Raw genomic sequence first — 16,796 nt, forward strand, 5'->3', positions numbered from 1 at the left:
GTACATCTATACATCTATATCTATACATAGGATATATAATATCTATATAAATTGAATCTGGCGCAGATATTACAGGCAGTTAATGTCAGGAGCCAAGTCTCGGCAGAGCGGAATGTTCAGCTGTTGCGGATGTTTAATGCGATGCCTGTAACTACAACCTCTGTACATCGAATGCACGGTGATGTTATTGCTCATGAAGGTACAAGCGTGTCTATAATTTCCGCTCAATCATTAATAGCTCATCCTTGCTCCTAGTGCTAGGGTGTATAAGGTCTATACTCTGTACCCTTCAGTTCAGTTCAGTTCACTAGAACCCTACAACTCTCCTGTGTACTCTATCTGCCCGACTCTTGTTGGATTCTGTGAGAAACGCCACAGCTGGATGTGCAAACCTCCATCTCTATCTCAACATCTACCCTCTCTGGCATCAAACTACCCCACACCAGTTAAACCAACACCAATAGCAGACATCCAAGACGAGAGATTGCACCCAAAACAAATCCCGGACCAACTTTCCGGGCGTCAAGTTTCGCATATCAATTAACAGTTTAACTTTACAAAGAATTTGTGAAATTGATATCGATTTTAATTTTAATACCGTTATTATTGTCATTATTTTGCGGTTGGGTTTTTAATTATGAGCCGCGTAATTGAATATAAATTAGTCTAGTTGTTAATTATGAAGAAATTGATATTGAAAACAATAATTTTGGGAATAAATAACGTGGAAAATAATTAATTATTATATAGGAATAATATATAGGATCGATTGTTGAAAGAATGTTGGTAAAAAAAGTATTTTTGGCGAAATTAATATCGAAGTTAAATTGATAGGCGGATTTTCGGAAACTTTTAATGATCAAAATATAAATTACTACTGTTACATATAAAGTATGTCAAGTTATTATATTTCGATAATTAGTAATGTTAGTAGACTAGCCCGACAGCTACAAAAAAGTTATTTTGAGCTGGTTAACTAATAGTTTGAATACTTGTTATTTTGAGTTTGAATAAAGTTCAAATAAAAATATTACGCGCGGTACTAAAAAAAAGTGATCGATACCAAAAGACTAAATTTATTCATTCCAATATTTGATCAGTACATATTTGCCGTTTAAATTGTTGCCTCTTTATCTTCAATGCGAGTAAATCGGAATCTTTATATTTGTAATATTCTAAAAAAAATATATAGTCAACAAAAATATGTTTGTAATTAATGAATAATATACTAAATTTATAAAATTTTGTATTGTTTTATGATCCCGAAGTTGGGCCAATGAAAAAAAAAAAACTGAAAAAATGCACATGTAGAAAATTTTAAAAACTACAGGTGCAATGTCTTTAAATATTTTTTTTTTTATATTTAGTCACTTTTAAAAAAATCTAAAATTATTAGAAGTCAGTTAACTTAAGTATCATATTTTTTTACGTGTCCAAATTACCTCAATTTACAATAATTCATATCCAGAACTCCCCTCCCAGTAAAATGAATCCTCGATTCCATAAATCCGTTGATTACTTCTCGAAATATGAGCACTAAAAAAAAAAATTTCTAAAGTCGCGACTCTGAGGTCGGGGGTTCGAATCCTGGACGCGGTATTTTCTTTCAAATTTAATTAAAAGAATTTTTTTATTCCCTGTACTCTCAGTATCCGTAAAATAAATTTGAAAAATTGCATTTTTAATTTTAAATAAACGAATTATTAGAAAATGAGGATTTAAATATTAATACGGCTTTAGACATAACAACGCAAATATAGAATTATACAGATAAACTGCATTAAACTATATTGAGAGCACGTGATTGATTTATTATACGAGAAACGGCAAATAATGCCTCTCACTCAATGATATAATTCTTCTATTCATCCAAACAACGCACAATAAAATTCACAAAATATAATATTTATTGCCGAATGAAAACTAAATGAATATAAAAAAATAAAAAACAAAATTAAAATAGACATTTAATTTAATAACAAAGTATATTAATACCAGTTATAAAGTAAAAATGTAATTTTCGTCAATAAGAACAAAGTGTGCGGAAAATTTTCAACAAAGAGAACTGTAATAAAGAAGGGAATGCGTAGCAGTTTTATGTGTTAAATTTTATCATGGAACGAGTTTACCGTTAAAAGGGTACGTGCACAAAATTGCTATTATATATATACATATATATTTCCCTCATATCTATCTGTACATATATGTATATGTATATAAATACAATGGATTAAATAGAAAAGGTGAGGTGCTTATTACACATTCGAAATGTTTTTCTTTCTACTAGTATTACAGTAGAGTTAACGAGAGCTAGTGGAGTTCGTAATTGCTATTTCGACGAGTACGCCAATATACAAAGTAAAACTGAGAGTAAAAGATAAAGGGGAAAATAGAGAGAGAGAATAAGGGGAAGCGGGAGAGGGTAAGATGAAGAGAGAGGTAAATAAGTCCGATTGTATGTCAAAGGGCGACTAAGACTATGACTGAGAAGGAAGATGATAGCGGATGGAAGTGAGAGGTCACGAATGACAAAGGGGTGGGGGGGAATAATATTAGTGTGGAGGGAATCTGATTCATGATTTGATTTCCTATGTCATCGGCTTTGCACACAAAAGGCATTTCATGTAATATGGCAATGTCGCGGTTATACGTACTCCATTTTCCCCCAATCATATGGATTATATATATATATAGTTTGAGAGTAGAGTGTTGAGTATATACTATATATAATAGTGTACGTGGGGTATAGATGGGGTACTCAATTTCATCATAACTTTACCGAAATATAATTCCAATACACGATTTAGTTATTAACGTTGGCGGTCTTCCATCAATCACTTAGTAGACTGCATCATGCCACGATAGACAGATTTAATTGGATTTACTATTGCTTCGTGTTAATTATTTTTTATATTATTCTTCTTCCAATTATTAATAATAATAATAAAAAAAATTATTTTTTAGATTTTAATTATTGGTGAATAGATATTTCAAAATTTTTGAAAGTTTCTTTTAATTGCTACCTTGAGTTCTTGAGATTATTAAACGACTAGGGAGGTCATTGGAAAGGAAATTTAATTCTCTACAATTTTGCTGCAGTAAATAATACCGTAGAATTGATACATTGAAAGGTACAGCCGTTTGAAAGCTTAGAAAACTTTTACTCGTTTTTAGAAAAATTGTGAAACTGTTTGAAGGCTGTGACTTTGAATCTATTGATTTCACAAAATTTTTTTAAGAGATAAAAATTGTAGGCAATTTAATTTCCTTTCCAAAGAGTACCAACAACGTATACTTAACTCATATATTTTTTAAAGTTATATAAATCAAACTTTTACAATAAAAAATTTATTTCTTTGATATTTCCGTAAATATCAGAGATAAATAGACATCATGGGAGGTCGTTGGATAGGAAATCGAATTGTCTACAATTTTGAACCCCTTAAAAAATACCGTAAGTCCAACGGTTTCAAAGATATCGTGAGTCTTTAAAAATTTCATGTTTTTCGTAAAAAATCCTGCGACTTGAGGCCTGTAATTTTCAATGATTTCTTAAGAAGATCAAAGTAGACTATTAGGTTTTTTTTACATCCATATGTACTGTATATCTGTCTAATTTAATTAGCAGGATTGCCAACCAAAGCCGGGTTTAATTAAATTTTTTTTAAAGAAATGAAAGTATGAATTGTTGGATATTGCGGTTGCGAAGAATATGAGTGTGCAATTGGATGATTGAAGTCACGTAGATCAAAAGTTTTGCTGACATACTCGAAGACGATTATCCCTTGCTACTTAAACTCAATACTTGATCTATATATACATTTAAGTTTAGTACGTTGTGGTGAGGTGTACTCTTATTGCGGGCTTTCAAGTTATCGCTGTCGAGACGTTATTTCAGCGAGTAGGATTATAAAGATTAGATGAATTGCGTGGTTCGACTGAAGAATCAAGAGGTCAGAAATATTAAGTCATGCGGTAAAGTTTACATCTAAGAATACTGCGTTATCTTTTTTTTCATTTCTACTAATAAGCATTTTTTTTTTTCCACCACTTGATGGTATCCGCGAAAAATTTTTTTTTAATTAAAAAAAAAAATAATTTGAATATTTCATCAGAATAATAAAATATATTAATTTTAATATTTTGTATAAATAAAAATTAATTAAATTTTTTAATTAAATTACAAAAAAATAAATTGAAATTTATTTTTATAAAAAAGGTGAATAAATAGAGGCAACAGGAAACAAATCCTTGCATATAAACATAATAACCGAAGATGATTCATCGTTTTGCACAAAATGCGCCTCAAGGAATTGAGGCCGATAAGAGTCAGCTGATCCGGGGTAGTGACACAGGCAAGTACTCAGCACCCACCCCATCTTTTCAACCCCATTCCCGTCAATGTTGATATTCCCCGAGCCGGAGTAACGTACACATGTACAGGCAGGTTATACATCGACATAAATAGGAGTGAGCCGGCATAAAGTAAAGGCTAAAGGCAGAGAAGAGCTCAGTACAGATAGGTGTACTTACATAAACCGTATGTACTGTAACATAGACAGCCACAACTCACACAGAAATTCCGGGGCATATACATAGAGTAAGTTGGTTGCGTGATTGTCGAACGGACTTTAAATCCTCCGGGGATTAACCGGGCTATATACCGAGAGTCCCAAGAGCCGCACGTAACGATAAAACCAAGAGCCGACTCTACTTGTTATTTACGAGCTAAACCAGCGGCACACTGACTATACTCTACCCGTGCCCGTAGTGCCCGTAGTTACTTCTATCAAGCTACTACATTACTAGCTACGGCTACGGCTACACTTGAACGTTGAGTTTCAGTCGAGCCGGCTTCCGAATGCTCCAAGCTCGGAGTTCACCCCCAACCTGCCGAGCTATCTGCTAAAATCTATACAGCTATATACGTCTATCTATATACATATTATGTATAGGGCTGGCAAGACGGGTACAAGAAAATTTTTATTGCGGTAAAAATTAATTTTGTTTTTAAATTTTACGGGAAAGTAAACAAATGAACTGACTCCGAAAATAAAAAACTGAATTTCCCCATAGCTGTCACGTGATTCTATCCCTTATATAAATATGACAGCCCAAAATGTCTTACTTGAGGTCACTAATAAAAATTTCAAAAACTATAAAAAAGTGATCATTTTTTTCTTTTTTTTCTTATAAATTTAACCGAAGTGAAAACTATGACTTTCTATGGTGATTTTCAGTATCTTATATACATATATACAGGTGGGGCAAAATGGGGTACACGAAAATTTTTCTTGCGGTAAAATTTAATTTTATTTTTAAATTTTACGGGAAAATAAAAAAATCAACTCCGAAAATAAAAAACTAAATTTCCCCATAGCTGTCATGTGATTTCATTCCTTATAAATATGACAGCCCAAAATGTCTTACTTGAGGTCACTAATGAAAATTTCCAAAAACTATAAAAAATAGTGATTATTTTTTTCTCTTTTCTTCTGATAAATTTCACCGTAAAAATTAATTTTATTTAAAAATTTTACGGGAAAGTAAAAAAATTAACTCTGAAAATAAAAAACTGAATTTCCCCATAGCTGTCATGTGATTTCATCCCTTATAAATATGACAGCCCAAAATGTCTTACTTGAGGTCACTAATAAAAATTTCAAAAACTATAAAAATAGTGATTATTTTTTTCTCTTTTCTTCTGATAAATTTCACCGGAGTAAAATAATGACTTTCTATGGTAATTTTCAGTATAAATTTTTCGTAGTGAAATTAACAAATCATAAAAAATGAGAAAATAATTGTCGGCATATATCGGAGCTAAGCTGAGCTGAGTTGATAATAGATGCACTTGATTGTGGACTATACCATCATATAAGAGAACAATGCGCCTAATTGAGAAACGTTTCCGTCCTCGTACAATCCAATTCCCATCTCGACTCTATCATGGACCTATACATTCCTCTTATCATAGCTACTATATATATTTATATAGACTGTCTAGTGTATTTATTTTTTCCAATACTAACTGGCAAAGCAAGCTAGTCTGTACACTGCAAAAGTACTAGTGTGAACTACAATCACAACCCAATACGCGCCAATTTTTCTCTCTTGTTCACAATCGTTTTTTATCTTTATTCACGCGATCGCTCACACAACAAACATCGTAACAATTGCACACTGCTATTACTAAAGCGAAAAAAAATTCATGTATATGTACATATACATATGTATCTACATATAAATAATAAAAAAAAAAATTTGGGAAATAGAGTAAAATAAAATGTTGAAATTACGAGTGAACGAACTCGAAACACGGGTAAAGCTGGTATGGAGCTAAAGCTAAAACTGAAGAAAATAAAAAGTCTGAAGCTCGTTATACTAAGCGAATGTTCACTGGGTTTACGTATTATTTCTCTCTTTGTTTAATTCGGTTTCTGGATTTTAAAATGAATAAATAAATAAAAATAGCTGGTGAACGGTCAGCTGATTTCCGGGCGGTTCTAAATTAAAGCTGCGTTACAATACCATTTTATATATTATAGGAAGAGAGCCGATATCAAATTTATAAAACATATTATTTTTAAAAATATGCTGCTGATTATTTATCGTGTAGACGTTTTTTTTTAAATTGAATAATAAAATAATGTAACGTTGAATGAAAATAGCTGACATACTTTTACGGAGGCCATTGATTTAATTCGACAGAACGCTAATTAATGGTCTGGGATTTTTTTTAATTTGTTAAAAAGCTGCTTCAAATATTTATATTTAAATACGTTCTTATAAAGTTTTTTTAAGCAACAATTTTTGTTAGCTCAGTATAAAAAAAAATAGTTACGGATTTGAAACAAAGGGCAGTTGAGTCGCTAATTAATAGTCTCAAGTATCAAAGAGTTGGATAAAAAAATGGAGCGTCAATATAAAAATATTTTACATGAGTAAATTTCGTAATCTTTTAACATGGAGTATTTAGTAGTAAATTTTAAAAAAATTATTGACAGTAACACGCTAAAAAAAGTATGAAATTGGTTACTAATATCAACTGTCAGACGAGAAAAAATTGATTCGAAAAAAAAGTTTGATGTCGAAACATGTCTTTTACAGTTTTTCGTAAAAAAAATTTTTTGGACATTTAATATATTTTTTTTTTTGAGTCTGCTATCAATGAAAATTGTGTAGATTGACATTAAAATGTCTTGATATTAAAAGAAAGTATTTTACTTTTTTTTTTTCATGAAAAATTATGATACTGAAATTAGCAGACAATCAAAAATTTTCAAATTTTGTTTTCGACGATTTAATTAAAATAAAAAAAAAAGTAAATAAAAAATGCACATGTAGAAAATTAAAAAAACTGCAGGTGCAATTTTTTCAAAAATTTTTTTTGTGTAATTTGTCGTTTGAAAAAGAATTCAAAAATTCTTAGACGTCAGCTAACTTTAGTATCATGAAAAATTAATCTGTAATTATGGAATTTTTTTTTTTAAATTGTTACCAATTACAGCATAGCAAAAAATTTTATTAATGAGTAATCTCAGCTGTCAAAGAGATAAAAAGTATAAAACGTCAAAATGAGTTTACGTTCTCACAAGAGATTTGTATTAAATATTTAAAATAAATTTTTTTAAGTATGTTACTAATTTAAATAATATATATCTGATATTAATAACTGAGTCACGGTTATATCAAAGAGATTAAAAAATAAACAAAACGTAAAAGTGGAAAATACGTCGCCCAAATACGTTCTTGTTACTTTTTTACATGGAATATTTATTGGAAATGTTTTTAATTTAAGTAGTAGTGGACATTATTAATTAATATCCCAACCGTAAAAAATGACAAAATAAAAATATGATACTAAAGTTACTCGACGTCTAATAATTTTGAAATTTTTTTAAAAACGACTAATTAAAAAAAAAAATATTTAAAACAATTTCACTTATAGATTTTCTAATTTTCTACATGTGCATTTTTATAGATATTTTTTTTAGAATTTCCGTACTGAAAAAAAAAATCCGAAAGTTGCTAATTGTCTGCTTACTTTAAGATCATAATAAAAATACGTCATATAAATTTAAAAAAATATATACGACTAAAAATGAATAAAAATAATCCCGATTCAGAAGTTAGCAGGCAGTTAAAAATTTTTAGATTTTTTTTTAACAAATAAATTACAAAAAAAAACGAAAAACTATAAAATGCACATGTAGAAAATTAAAAAATCTATAGGTGCAATTTTTCAAAATATTTTTTTTTTCACAATTCATCGCTTAAAAAAAAATCAAAAAATTGTTAGACGTTTGCTAACTTCTGGATCATAAATAATCACTAATTTGATACTGAACGTAACAATAATCTGATTTTTTTTCTAAACAAACGCTGGAAAACAGACATTTACTTCTATTTTTTTTCTGACAGATACTGAATTTATTTATTCAAAAACTAAATTTTAATAAATTTTCAAACGTCGGCTTTTTATAATTTACTAATAAATACTCCAGAGTAATAACAGAAAACGTTTTAAACAATAAACAAATAAAAAGTCACTTACCTTAGTCGTCGGTCCAGTTTCAAACGTCGCCAGCCGTTTTCCCGCGTAATTATTTATGAGTATGAAAATAATAAATCGACAGATGACAATATCAACAGCAGCTCAATTTTTCACCGTCTATAAGTTTAAACAACAAATTAGGACACAAACAAAAAAACAAACACAAATAAATGAACTAGTTGAGCCGGATTCAAACCTTTAACAGTCGGGATTTAAAATGGCAGCCAATCCACTGAATTAAATTCACTGTTTTTCCGATAATTATTATTATCAACAAAGTAATTATTATTATTATTATTATTTATCATTTTGTTTTTTTGATACCGAGCACTTGTCACTTAACTAGGGGAGCACTTATTGTTATTGTTCGAGAGGTCCTTGGCACTTTATCACGTGGTGGCAGATACAAATAAAAATAAATTTTTAATGCAATAAATATACAGTTTAGTTTAATTTAATTGATTTTAGTTGTCTGATTGACTCGAGATTGTCCTTCACTACACGCGCAATGTCACGAGCTGTTTACGTCTCATGTGTACGGGGATTAATAATAATAGTAATGAATAATAAATAAAAAGTGAAATGATACTGATTAGAATTGTATTGATACGGAGGAAGCGGGAGCAAGACGTCTGAGTCTGATTGTGTTTACAGCACGACTACGATGCTTTGATTGTCGTCGAGCTGATAATCAAGCTGGTGGTCGTGTGTACTCGAGTTTACAGGCGCAGTGAGCTTCTGCGCAGCCCGCCAATGCGCAGAGCGCCACTGCGCGCCAATTGACGGATATTTGAACTTTTTTATGTTTGAATTTTACTCTCGCGGTAACTCAGTTGACTGCCGGTAAATTTAAGTACTTGGGAATTGTATGACCGTTTATGTGTATTACCGGAGTTGAAAAAAATTTAATGACTTGATACCGCACTGAGAGATGGCAAGTTTGAAAATTAAGAATATTTCATTTTTATTACGAAATTATTTAAATATTCCCGCGTTGTCGGGATCGATTATGAGTGTGAGTGTGATTGCAGCAGACATCAGACAAATTTAAAACTATAAATAGAGTAAATAATTTAAAAAATAATATTCAAAAAAATGCACTTTTTGATTTCAAAGTTTTTTAAATGCGCATTTTTTTTTAATTTAATTTTTAAAAAATATTAAAAAAAAATTGTACTTATAGATTTTTTAATTTTCTACATGTGCATATTTTTTTAGTTTCTTTTCTTTTTTTTAATTGATTCGTTGAAAACAAAAACCAGAAAATTATTAATTGTCTGCTAATTTCAGGATCATTTACATTCACACTCACGAATCGATTTAATGTAAACTTGACTAAAATCCACGTAAAATTTTTTTAAAATGATTTATTTTAATGTCCGATCAGAATTTTTTTTAATAACTGGGTTTAAAAATGGCTAGAAAAAAATTATTCCGCTACTAAGTAATTAAAAAAATGCCACTGGTAAGTTTTTTTTAGTTTATGCCATTCCCCTCACTCCCCCTTTCGAACAATCAAAGACACTGATATATTATTTTATAATAAACACTCACAATAAAACCACTTATCACTCACTAATAATAAAAACACTCAACACTCACGACACTTAAAATAAAAAAAAAAACAAATGAATTTGAAAAATTTAAAATGGCGACGATCACTCACGACAAAGAAAATAATTTTTACACTAATCGTTGGATGGAAAAAAAGTTTTTGAAAATATTTAAATGATCACTGATATTTTATAAACTCACTGATAACTGAATAATAATAAAGTAAATACGCAAAAACTGATTTTAAACAAAAAATGCGAGCGCCAAGATCCGGACGCCAGAAAAGTTGACGCGAACTGAATTAATTTTTTTTTCGTAGTTATACACTAGTACAAATTAAATTATTGTCACTGAATAATCACTCGGACGCGAAGATCGTTTTTTTTTTCACGGGTTTTAATTAATTACGCGGTAGATACGTTTATTTAATTGATTTACACACGAACTCGAAAGTATTTGCCATTGTAGTGGCGGTCAAACAAAATTTAAGGCGACACTGGCGTTATAGCGGCGACGGTTGGAAACGCGCTTGCGCAGTGGGGATCAGAGTTGATGTGATAGCTGGCGGTAAAGTTGGAAACGATTTGAATTCGGCAGGTGTCGCGGTTGATTCGGTCATTATCGATTTTTCTTTTCTACTCCTAATCGTATCCCGGAGTACAATCAATGAGTAATGAGAGTCTCCATTACATGGTTAGACAGTAGTGAATATTATTTAGATGACTGTATGGTGCCTACCGGGTTGATAGTTCTTTTTAATAAGATGTAAGTAGTAGATTGAAAATTAAATTATAATAATGACAATTTTTAAAATTTTTTAAATTTAAAAACTTGTCAGATGTCTGCTAACTTTACTATCATGACAACATAACCTCACAAAAAAACAGCTCACTGCTGCAATTTTTTTTTTTTCATTAACATCATCGTCATGCTGATTGTTGTCTGAATGTCTGCATTTTTCTTTCAATAATAGCAATTTTAATCATTGCAGATTCATTATGAAATTGACAACTGAATGTCTAGTCTAGTCGCCTTATGATCCGCCTACAAAGATGAAGGGAAACATCATTCTAAAAATTCCTGTACCTCCACTCTTGCTAAACAGTCCAACGCCAAGGGAATTTACCGTAATTTGGACCCACCAGGGAACGTCAAGTTCGCTACTTGGGTAAATAGGACAGGAATTTAAACTTTCAAAGCTGGTATCCTAAAAAAATGACTAACATTAAAATAAATAATTTTTTAGACCACAAACTTCAGCGTTAACGTCTCAACAGACGAAATCCACGGTACAATATCTCGTGTCCTTTGCGTCTCATGGAAGCAACCAACAGAAGAAACAATATTTCTCCCAGAACTGTCGGCAAAGATTTCCTCATTCGAACAGACAATGTCGCACACTGACATAATAAACAGATTCACAATGAATTCTGTTGCCAGATTTATTTTTTATTATTTTCTACATTTTTTTTTTCTCCAACAACTGGCAGCAGCATTAGTGATAGATAACAGTAGAATTAAATTAAAAAAAATGAGACATCTCAGACAGCAGCTGGGAAATTTAAAAAATTTTTAAACAAAACAACTGAGAGATTAGACAATAAAAAAATAGGAGATAATAATTTAAAAATTAAATCAAAATGAATGAAAAAAAAAGTAGATTGGAATGAAACTATAGGAGTAAAATGAATGTAATGATTAGAGGGTCAAACTTTTTAAAAAGTATACTTTTTTTTTTTTTGTAATGAATGAAGTTAAAAATTTTTCATCGTCAATTTGAAAATTATAATTAAAAAAAAAAAAAAACAAGTTGGAAAATCCAAAAGTGTATAAGTACATTAAACATTCACAATTATCATTGTTATTTCAGTCTTAGAAAAAAAGTATGCTTTTTAAAAAGTTTAACTATTCAATCAACCCCATGGCCTAGTACATTTACTTTCATGTGAAAAGTGACTTGCTGTTGTTTTCTCATAATTTCTTCCAAAAGTAAAAATTTAAATTTCTCATAAAAATATGCGGAAAGAAGTGAATGGTATATTCTCCAATGTAACATAGTAATGATTAACATGTAGCATGGTAACGCAAGTTTTTTAGCCGTATTATTTATTTGACATAGTAGTTTATCCGATTTTGAATGGTAACGCTAGCCATGCTAGCATGGTAATCATTCATATGCTACATTGGAATTATTACAATTTATATTTACTGCAAAGATCCATCAAAATTCAATATGAAAAACAAATTCATTATTCATTTTTCTTCGGTCAGGAATATTTATTGAAATTTTATTTATTATACATTTATGCCATAAATTAAAGGAACAGAAAAATTTTAGAAATTTGTTAGTGATTTTTCAAAGCTGTAATTTCGTGAAAAATAATCGTATCGAAAAAAAAAAGCATTTTGTAGCTTGAAATCTTTAGTTTCGATGCATTTTAATCAAATTCTTTTTAGACCTTCAGCCATTGCGCAAACATGAGAAATACCGCGAGACAAAAATCTTCTAAATTTTTCTTTGAGAGAGTCCATGGGCCGCGAAAAATTTTTTCAGCTAATCCAATGCATGGATCAGTTAGCAAATTTAATCAGCTTTGATTTGCATTTTTTTGAGATTCGTACGACAACTTGTCGCTGAGATATCAGCCTTCAAACGAAAAATGATCCTTTTGGGTGTGATCATCGATATTTCATGGAGCAATGATCGCACAGTAAATTTGAGGGCAACGTTAAAAACTTGAATAAATTCCCTTGAAGACCTTCATCATTTTTTGAAAAAAAAATTTTCATTTTGGTTATGATTACACGCAAAAAATGAATTATAAAAATTAGTGAATTATAAAAAGAATGTGATTAAAATGCGTTGAAACTAAAGATTTCAAGCTACAAAATACTTTTTTTTTGATACGATTATTTTCCACGAAGTTACAGCCTTGCAAAAATCACTAAAAAATTTCTAAAATTTTTCTGTTCCTTTAATTTATGGCATGAGTGCATTTTTATTTAAACCCTTGAAAAATAATTACTTTTCAATGTGGGTACGAAGTTGAAAAATCGTGGTTGAACTAACTCAGGTGATAAAGATTTTTTGCCAAAAGATTTTTAATCTCCCGAGAAAAATTATTACATGCTCTTAGAAATTTTTCACATGTGCTTCTGTGGTGCCTTAATATTTCTGATGAGCCTGTGACATTTTTCAATACAAGCCCACGAGATGACTTTTCGTCTCCTTTTGCGGGTTTTACGTGGAGGTTTCATAATTTGATGTTCCGCCTCCATGTGATCTTGTAGTACCGTCGGGGCTTTGAAGAGCATGTTACACTGCGGATCATCACATGCTAGATGGTTATTCATCTCAACTAGCCATGCATGTTGAATCGCATAGGCTCTTTCGGAAATTAAACCAAATTTCCTGCACTTAAATTTGGAACGTGAATCCACGATGGTATGTTCGATGTACTCCGACCACTCTAAGTTCTTAAAATCCTCCGGTTTGTCAGGTTTCAATGACTCTGTGTCGTTGATAGGCACTCTTGAATTGTTGGTCAGCTTGAGCTTTTCCAACAAGGCCTTTTTCATGTCACTGCCCTCAGGGATGGGCAAGGGCTTTTGCAATTTTTATTTTCTGTCCTCCGGGAATTAGTGGAGGACCCTGTCTGAAAATCTCCTCTTGGACCGGAGTATCCTTCGAACAGGAGGAGATACTGGTCGAATGGCTGGTGATGATGATGAACTCGCTGGTGATGCCGGTAGATTTCTTCCTGGTGATGATGGTAATAAACTCGCTGGTGGTGGTGGTTGAGCCGCTAGTGGTGATTGCCTTTGAAACTCTGCTAATTTGACTTCCAGGTTGTGGATGTCAAAGTACGCACCACGAAGGTTCTCTAAAATGCGCTTCGTCTCCTCCTGCTGCTTGTCATATGCGGCATGAAGTTGCTGATGAATTTTCAGCACGTAATCGAGTTTGCCCTGAGTCTCCAAGTATTGGGATTTAAACTGAGAGGACTTCTCCTTCTCAGCTTTCAACTCTGCTCTCAGTTGTTCCATCAGCGCTGACTCCTCGTGACTTGGCAGAGCTGAATTCACCGTTATCCCGGGCACTGAAAGATGTTGGCTCGCTTGACGATTAGGTGTCAGCTGGGCCATGGAACGTCTCGACAACGGTGATCGCGAACGTCCAAACTGGAAATTTGGTGCTCGCCTGTCCTTGAAATTGTGCAAAAACAGCACCGACGAAAGCACATTGTCCCTCTTATAAGGAGCTCTGATGCAGCTCACCAAAAACACCATAGACTTCTTCGGAAGTTAATTTCTAACGGACTTCCACAGATCATTGGAAATATATGTTCCAGGTGGTGGATTTATCAACTCTCGGAAGTCCGATGTCAACCTTGAAATCCATTTTGTTGTTCGTGATGGTGAAATTAGTGGATTATTTGCAGTCACTTCATCCCGTTCCAGCCCGGGCATGTCGATGACGCAGAGTTTCTCCGATGTTTTGATGTTTGTCTGTAAACATATTTTCAAAAATTACCCATTAGAAATGTATTTATTGATACTAGATTAGTAAAAGTATACTACTTACAAACTCTATAAATATGACCCCTCGAGATGATGTTTTGTTAAAGTCGTTGTCGCTTGTAAGGCGCTTCTCCAGAACTTTCTTCATCGTTTTGTACGGTGCCACCTCCAACGAATGAAGGGGAATGAAGCTCTGGAACAAATTCGACGATTGACTGACTAGGTCCCGGAATCCCTTGATTGAGTATTCTTCGGCCCTAGAAAATGAAAAAAAAGGTTAACGAAAGTTTTTGAATAAAAAATTAATAGTTCTTCAAAAGTGCTTTGACGAACTTAAACTCTAGATGTTCTGCAGCGACTCCATCAAACAACAGTTGAATCAATCCTCGAGTTCCCCGCTCAGAGTCGCCAAATAATGTGGTCGTCTTTCCACTACCAGTACGGCCATGGACGAATATCACGGGCGTACTTGGACTGAGAAGATCCTCGGCCGACTGAACGTCGAAAGTAACCGGTTGACTCGACGATTGAGTTTTACGCCACTTGGATGTTTGTTGATCATCTTTTTGTTGGCGTTGTTGTTGTTTTTGTTGCCCGGGTGGTTGCTGCTTATTACGAAGATCAATCACTTGACGATGATTCTCTTCTATTACTTTATTAATGAAGTCAAAAGTTGTTTCTTGTGACTCCGAGAAGAGATCGACATTGACGAGATATGGATGTAGCTCGATACTCTTTTCAGTCACTTTTAAGTCATTTGACTTATCAAGGTGACCATCCTTCCAACCCTGAACAATGATTTTTAATTCACTCATGACTGCAATCAAAAAAACCTGTCTATCGGTTGACCCTGCCAGCCCCAAAGCTCTCCTTGAGCTCGAAAGCATTGTCGTAAATACACTTTCGAGCTCTTGAAGTGATTTTCAACATGCTGATGAGCTTCGAAATTTAGGAATCGTGATTGAACAGGGTGCCATTTACTTCATGATCATTTATCAAATGCATGTCATGATCGATTCAGTGACGTGAAAAATGGTTGTGTATGACTAGGCTTGACCGAGCATGAATTGTGTATGACCATACATATTTTACGCTTTCATGTCACTAATTTTCATTAGAATTACAATGCATGTTGTAAATTCTTAATATTATATACACTACCGTGAAAATTAATATTGTGATTTGTTGACATATTGAATTAATCTTTGCTAAATTATACTGAATAATATAAGACATTTTATATGATGATATAATTATTGATATAAGAAGTTATATATATTAAAATAACTATTTTTTGACCGATTTAATTATATAAATATATATTTTTAAAATATAAGAATATGGTATGTAATGTTATATTTTGGCATATATTGAACAATATGAACTATGAAATAGTATATTTCAGAACTTTTTTTCAAATTTTCCTGGCCCAAAATAGACATTATCTGATTGGAATGCACACTTGCGTACAAACATCTATGATCCGATATATAATTAATATGTACTGAGATATCTGCTCTTTCTAGATATTTTTTCATTAATCGTTAGTTTCACTTTCCTTCCTCAGTTAAACTGAAATATTGAAAATTCATTTTCCCGATTGAAAAAACATTTATATTATATATTTTTGAGTATATTATCCAATATATAATGTGATATATTGGCAAAGTGTGTGCAAATGTGTGCGTGTGCGAGTGTGTGCGTGTGTGTGTATGAGTTTGAGTTCATGTGTGTGTGCGTGTGTAAAAAATTTCGTTCTTCTCGTTCATGATTTAATAAACTACGCCCATTACATCGTCATTGGTCGCTTTTTTTTAACCTTTTCATTATTTTCCATCTATGGTAAAATGCATTGATCAGCAGCAGCAGCACTCGAGTCTACCCTGACTACAACGGGTAAGTAAGTTTTTCATTGGTAAGTTCGGGACAACTAGTTTAACATACTCACAGATGTCTCTTCAAACAATTAAAATTCACCAGTGGTTCATTGCAAAAGTTTTTTTGAGAGAAGGGTGGGGGGTAAATTTGTTTAACAGTTATCTCTTTATTTAAATTAAAAAAAAACTAGAGATTAAGTATGATATGATTTAATCTCTCTTATGAAACAATTGAAGCAGCTTAACAGACATGTTAAGCCTTATCAAAGCGATTTTCAGAATTTTTA

At 32.0% G+C, this 16,796-nt stretch overlaps 1 long non-coding RNA gene across 1 annotated transcript; it reads left to right on the forward strand.

The window, feature by feature from the left end:
- Positions 1-10,741: 10,741 nt before the first annotated feature.
- Positions 10,742-11,574, forward strand: LOC130668197 (uncharacterized). The gene is made up of 3 exons (XR_008989964.1): positions 10,742-10,876; positions 11,103-11,279; positions 11,358-11,574. It is a non-coding gene; the product is annotated as an uncharacterized LOC130668197 (long non-coding RNA).
- Positions 11,575-16,796: the final 5,222 nt, after the last annotated feature.

Source organism: Microplitis mediator, chromosome 5 (genome assembly GCF_029852145.1).
Source record: "Microplitis mediator isolate UGA2020A chromosome 5, iyMicMedi2.1, whole genome shotgun sequence".
Taxonomy (NCBI): Eukaryota; Metazoa; Arthropoda; class Insecta; order Hymenoptera; family Braconidae; genus Microplitis; species Microplitis mediator.